We start from the raw sequence: 6,610 nt of genomic DNA, 5'->3' as shown, positions 1-6,610 counted from the left end.
AGAAGTCATAAAAAGCTAAAAATGATTAAGCTTAGTGAGGAAGGCATGTAGAAAGCTGAGAGAGGCCTCATGTGGCTATTCGCCAAGTTGTGAATGAAAAAGAAAAGTTCTTGAAGGAAATTAAAAGTGCTACTCCACTGAACACATGAATGATGAGAAAATGAGACAGCCTGATCGCAAATAGCAAGAAAGTTTTTGTGGTATTTTATTACTAAAATGTTAGTGGAGAAAGCTTTAGTAACAGTGGAAAGTTTAGTGATGCATCAAAACAGCCACAACATTCCCTTAAGCCCAACGCTAATCCAGAGTAAGGTCATAGCTTTCTTCAATTCTCTGAAGGTTGAGAGAGGCAAGGAAGCTGCAGAATTTTGTTCATGAGGTTTAAGGAAAGGAGCTTATCTTCATAAGATAAAAGTGCAAGGTGAAGCAGCAAGTGCTGTTGTAGAAGATGCAGCAGGTTGTCCAGAAGATATAGCCAAGATCATAGATGAAGGTGGCTGCACTAAACAAAACATTTTCAATGTAGATGAAACAGCCTTGTAGTAGAGAAAGATGCCATCTAGCACTTTCATAGGTTGAGAGGAGAAGTCAATGCCTGGCTTCAAAGCTTCAAAGGACAAGCTGACTCTCTTATTAGGAGTTAACGCAGTTGGTAAGTTTAAGTTGGATCCAATGTTCAGTTACTGTTTTGAAAATCCCAGGATTCCTAAAAATTATGTTAAACACACTCTGCCTGTGCTCTGTAAGTGCAGTACTATAAGTGACAGCATATCAGTGTAGAGTATGTTTTAATGAATATTTGAAACCCACTGTTAAGACCTACTATTCAGAAAGAAAATACCTTTCAAAATATTACTGCACATTGACAATATACCTGGTCACCCAAGAGCTCTGATGGAGATGTACAGGTAGATTAATGTTTTCATGTCTACTAACACAACATCCATCCTGTAGCCCATGCATCAGGAAATAATTTCAACTTTCAATTCTCAATTCAATTTCTTATTTAACAAATACATTTTGTAAGTCTATAGCTGATAGGGATAGACAGTGATTCCTCTGATAGATCTGGGAAAAGAAAATTGAAAACCTTCTGAAAAAACTTTACCATTCTAGTTGCCATTAAAAACATTCATGATTCACGGGAGAAGGTTAAAATATCAGCGTTAACTGCAGCTTAGAAGAAGTTGATTCCAGCCTCCATAAGTGACTTTGAGGGATTCAAGTCATAAGTGAAAGAAGTAATTGGAGATGTGATGGAAATGGCCATAGAACTAGAATTGTAAGTGGAGCCTGAAGAAATGACTGAAATGCTGCAATCTTCTGAGAGAATTTTAAAGGATAAGGAGTTGATTCTTACGGATGAGCAAAGACAGTGGTTTCTTAAGATGGAATCTACTCCCAGTGAAGATGCTGTGAACATTGTGGCAATGACAAAAAGGATTTAGAATATTACATCAGCTTAGTTGATAAAGTTTGGCAGGGTTTGAAAAGATTGACACCAATTTTGAAAGAAAGAAAGATGCTATCAAACAGCGTCTCATGGTACAGATAAATCTTTTGTAGAAGGAAGAGTCAATCTATGCATCAAACTTCATTGTCATCTTATTTTAAGAAATTGCCACCCTAGCTTTCAGCAACCACCACCCTGATCAGTCAGCAACCATCAATATTGAGGCAAGACTCTCCACCAGCAAAAAGAATACAACTTGTGGAAAGCTCAGACAATTGTTAGCATTTGTCAGCAATAAAGTATTTTTAAACTAAGGTATGTAATTTTGTTTTCAAACTTAATGCTATTGCACACTTAGTAGACTACAGTATTACATGAACATAAGTTTTATGCACACCGGGAAACTAAAAGTTTGTGTGACTTGCTTTATTGCAATATTCACTTTATTGCAGGGGTCTGAAATCTAACCTGCAATATCTTTTTTTTTTTAACTAGTAAAGTCTGGGCATTTACTGTTTCCCTTACACCAATAATGTACATTGTACCCACTAAGTAATTTTTCATCATCCGCCCACCCCTGACTCCTCCACTTTTCCAAGTCGCCAGTGCATATCATTCCACCTTCTATGTCCATGTATGCAGATTATTTAGCTTCCACTTATGAGTAAGAATGTGGTATTTGACTTTCTGAGTTGTTTCACCTAAGATAATGACCTCCAGTTCCATCCATGTTGCTGTAAAAGACATGGTTCATTCTTTTTTTTACACCAGTAATATCTTTAGATCTCTCTCTCTCCCCGCCGCCCCGTCTCTCTCTGTGTGTGTGCATGTGTGAACACATTTAAAATATCAAAAGTTCTTCACTAACAAAAGTCCGCAGAACTCAGGAATTCCCACTATGAGAAAAAGACTTAAAATATTCTTGGTTTCTAAAGCTTTGCTTATGTGACTACTGTAGATTTCCTGTTTTTCTTGTGTGCCGAGGAAACCTAAAGCTACCTGGGAGCGGTATCAAGAAGAGAGCCCGTGAAGCCTTCCAGGATGGGGAAGACAAAAGAATTGTCTTTTGTCTTTTCGCAAGATTGTGCTTGCTAAGGTGTGACTGCGCAGTATCTGTGATTTTTTCTGACCTCCTCTCACCCCTGCACCCAACACCCATCCTCAAACTCACATCAGATGATTCAGACATGGCTCTGCTAACACTTTAATAATAGCATGGATTAATTTTACTTTCAAGTTTAGTTTTACTGCACCACCCCATTTGTGGAAAATAACTAGCTTACTCAGCATTTTTTTCCTTTTATAAAGGAGGGAAAGAACAGAAAAGTAGTAGGAGGAAAGAGAACAAGAGGTGAGTGAGGCAACTGAAGACTGCTCTTGGACCTCCAGTGCTGTAGGGCAGGTAATGTTCACTTTCTTTTAAATGCAAGTTAGTCCCTAACTCAAGACTTGGTTTCTGATTCAGAGTGGCAACTGAGGAATGGGCAGGAAGGGCAGGGCGCCTGCTGCCTGGCCTGCAAGAGTCTGTGGCTGCCTTTAGTTCTGGTGAAGCTCAGCTTCTCCACTTGAACCAGTGACAGCTGAGCGGTGACAGCCAGGCACACCGCGACCCCCTGGGTGTGCTCCTCCCTGATCATCAACTCAGGACAGCAGTGAGTGGCCTGGAAAGAACTCTGGTGGGCGCCTGCCTGACTACCTCTAACAGGCCCTGTCGCAGGCTCCAGAATGCAGAGGACAAGGAGCTTCCAGGCAATTATACCTGAAGGGAGAATTTCTTTTCTTTCTAGTGGTCACACTTAGGAAAGCCTCAGAATAAGAGCTCTATAAATCTCTATGTAGAAATAAACTTAGGCCCCACATCGCTGGTCTTTATTACTTAAAAATAATTACATAGTCGAAACTGTGTGTGAGTGTGTGTGTGTGTGTGTGGTGTTAGTTTCCCATAGGAACATCAGAGACACTTGTAGCTCTTGCTAAACAGATCTAAACAGATAGATACTTAGGCCTGGGAATCTGGGTTTGAACAATACTCTCAGGTGAGTCTTTATTACTTAAAAATAATTACATAGTCGAAACTGTGTGTGAGTGTGCGTGTGTGTGTGGTGTTAGTTTCCCATAGGAACATCAGAGACACTTGTAGCTCTTGCTAAACAGATCTAAACAGATAGATACTTAGGCCTGGGAATCTGGGTTTGAACAATACTCTCAGGTGATTCTTTTTTAAAAATAAATAAATAAATAAATAAATAAAAGAAGAAGAATAGAAACTATTTTTAAAATAAAAAAGATTTTTTTTAAACCACCATGTCCCATGGTGGTTTGCTGCACCTATCAATCCATCATCTAGGTTTTAAGCCCCGCATGCATTAGGTATTTGTCCTAATGCTCTCTCTCCCCTTGCCCTCCACTCACCAACAGGCCCCAGTGTGTGAGTTTCCCACCGTGCTGCCCAGCCCCTGGTGTCCATTTGTTCTCATTGTTCAATTCCCACTTACGAATTAGAACATGCAGTGTTTGGTTTTCTGTTCCTTTGTTAGTTTGCTGAGAATGGGATCTTATTAAATTAAAGACCTTCTGCACAGCAAAAGAAACCATCATCGGAGTGATCAGGTGATTCTTATGTACATCAGAGTTTGAAAACCAGGCCTGACTAGGATTGAACAGCTGTATTTCATTTAGTAGAAGTTAAAAGGTCTGTGGTTCCCACACAGCTAAGAAACCAGAGGCCTGGTTTATATAAAGTTGTTTGCAGGAGCAGCCACATCTTCCTAGAGCTTCCTTTATTGTTCACTTTAAAGAAGGGACTGTACAGTTGCAGTCACTATAATGTGGTGAACACGTTACATATCACATTACAATGCATTTCAGTGTGGAAATCAGGACCTCGTGTTTGATCTCCATTTTCCTTACTCCCCTCAGTGAAGAATCAGACAAGAGCAGGTTGTACAGCAACAGCGTGCTTGAAATTTACAGTTTTGCTCTCGTGGAAAATTTATTTGTAGTTTTTGTTTCTTAGTAATTTATAATTTGTTTATTTTGTTGAAATATATAATCTAATGGACCAATTGTTATTGTAATTATTGTAGCTTAACCTCCATTTAATTCAACATTTACTGAAATCCTATTTTTGTGCTGCATGCTATGCAAAGACATAAACTTACAATGTCTTGTTTTATTATCAAAATACCCTCCGGGTTGGATGTATGATTTAACTCACAGACCCCTATAATTAACAGGCTCAGCTAGATGAAGCTCCTGGGTCGAGGCCACATAAGTAGTGAATGATAGAGCTGGTATTTTTGATGGGCATTAGATGCATCTTGAATGTTTGACATATCAATACAAAACTGAGTATTTGAGACATTTGAACACAATATTATTTTTATATTTTTCTGATTATAAGGAATTACAGACATCATAGAAAACAATTTTAATATAATGGCAATAAAAATGTGCCAGGAGATCTACAGAATAATTGTACTTTCAATACTAAATTTATGGAATTAAACTTCACTTCTAAAAAAATTACAATTAAATCCCATATGCCTTTCACCTCGATTCACCCAACAGTGACACTGACTTTATCTCTCAAAAAGAAATCTAACTTATCTATTAATATATATGCAGATAATTTATCTTTCTCTCTAGATACCTATAATTTATCTCTCTATATAACATGCAATATTATATGTATTGTTATTCTTATTCTTATTCTTATTCTTATTCTTATCTGTGGGAGTAAATTGCAGAGAACCTGACCCTTCTAGGCTATGTACTTCAGCCTGTACTTGAATTCTTTAGATTCTGGACATTCTCCTGCTTCCCTTTTGGAAAGATAGCCTGTATTCTCTAGAGTTTCCTCATCCCACAGTGGATCCCTTCCCTTCTCCCTTCTATTCCCATCACTCTTCCAAACGTGTAGATAAAAGACAAACATATAAGGTCACACTGATGCGTTAGAGAACAAGTTTCAGTATATGGTGATCATTAAAAAGTTACTGCACGTTGTTGATCAAAAACCTTGTAGCGTAACCATTGTCTTTGAGGTAAATTATTCTGACAGATAAGTGGTTGCAGTAGCATAACACAGAGTAATAAGTTGCCAGATTATCCAGGCTTTTGTCTTTTACTCTCTTTTTTTGTTGGTAAATATACATAATAAAATTATTATTTTACTAATTAAGAATATACTTCGGTGACAGTATATTCACATTGTTGTGCAGCCATCTTCAGAACTTCATCATGTAAACTGAATCTGTCTACCTTTGAACGACAATTCTGCATTCCCTCCTCCCCCAGCCCATGGTAGCTATACTTCTACTTTCCGTCTCAATGTATTTGATTATTCTAGTACTTCATACAATATTTGCTCTTTTGTGTCTGGCATATTTCACTTGGCATAATGTCTTCAAGGTGATTCATGTTGTAGCATGTGTCATAATTTCATACATTTTTATGGCTGAATAATAGCTCATTGTAGGTATATACAACATTTTGTTAATCTATTCATGTTTTGATAGTCATTTGGGTTGTTTTTATCTTTTTTGGCTATTGTGCATAATGCTGCCATAAGCATTGATGTACAAATATCTGTGTGAGTCCCTGCCTTCAATTTTTTGGAGTGTGTATGTAGAAGAATTGCTTGATCAAATGTTAATTCTATGTTTGGTTTTCCAAGGAGCCATCATACTGTTTTCCATAGGGACAATACCAGTTTACATTTCATGGACAGTGCACACAGATTCCAAATCCTCAACATCCTAGCTAACACCTATTTTCTGTTTTGGGGTTTTGGGCTTTAAAAAAAAAATAGTCCTAATGGGTGGGTCTAACATGTTACCTCATTGTACTTTTGATTTTCATTTACCTAGTGATTAATGATGATGAGCTTGTTTTCATGTGCTTATTGGACATTTCTTCTTTGGAGAAACATCTAGTCTACTCTGCCCATTTTTGAAATTTTTTTTTTTTTTTTTTTTTGTTGTTGCTACTATTGAGTTTTACTAGTTCTCTATGTATTCTATCAGAAAGACGATTTGCAAATATTTTCTCCCTTTCCATCGGTTGCCTTTTACTCTGTTGACAGTGTTCTTTGATGCACAAAAGTTTTTAATTAAGATGAAGTATGGTGTATTTAATTTTTTTCAGTTGTTTTCA

At 37.4% G+C, this 6,610-nt stretch overlaps 1 protein-coding gene across 2 annotated transcripts in view; it reads left to right on the top strand.

The window, feature by feature from the left end:
- The first annotated feature begins 2,599 nt into the window (after positions 1–2,599).
- GBP6 (guanylate binding protein family, member 6) overlaps positions 2,600–6,610 on the top strand; it is a 22,236-nt gene continuing 18,225 nt past the window's right edge. The window contains exon 1 of one of the 2 annotated variants that reach the window (XM_011956049.1): positions 2,600–2,855. The gene's annotated coding sequence lies outside the window, so the exon portion shown is untranslated. The remainder of the gene's footprint in view (positions 2,856–6,610) is intronic. The other variant, XM_011956050.1, reaches the window with a different exon arrangement.

This window comes from Colobus angolensis, unplaced genomic scaffold (assembly GCF_000951035.1).
Source record: "Colobus angolensis palliatus isolate OR3802 unplaced genomic scaffold, Cang.pa_1.0 Scaffold41, whole genome shotgun sequence".
Taxonomy (NCBI): Eukaryota; Metazoa; Chordata; class Mammalia; order Primates; family Cercopithecidae; genus Colobus; species Colobus angolensis.
This window is presented reverse-complemented; position numbering and strand designations above follow the sequence as displayed.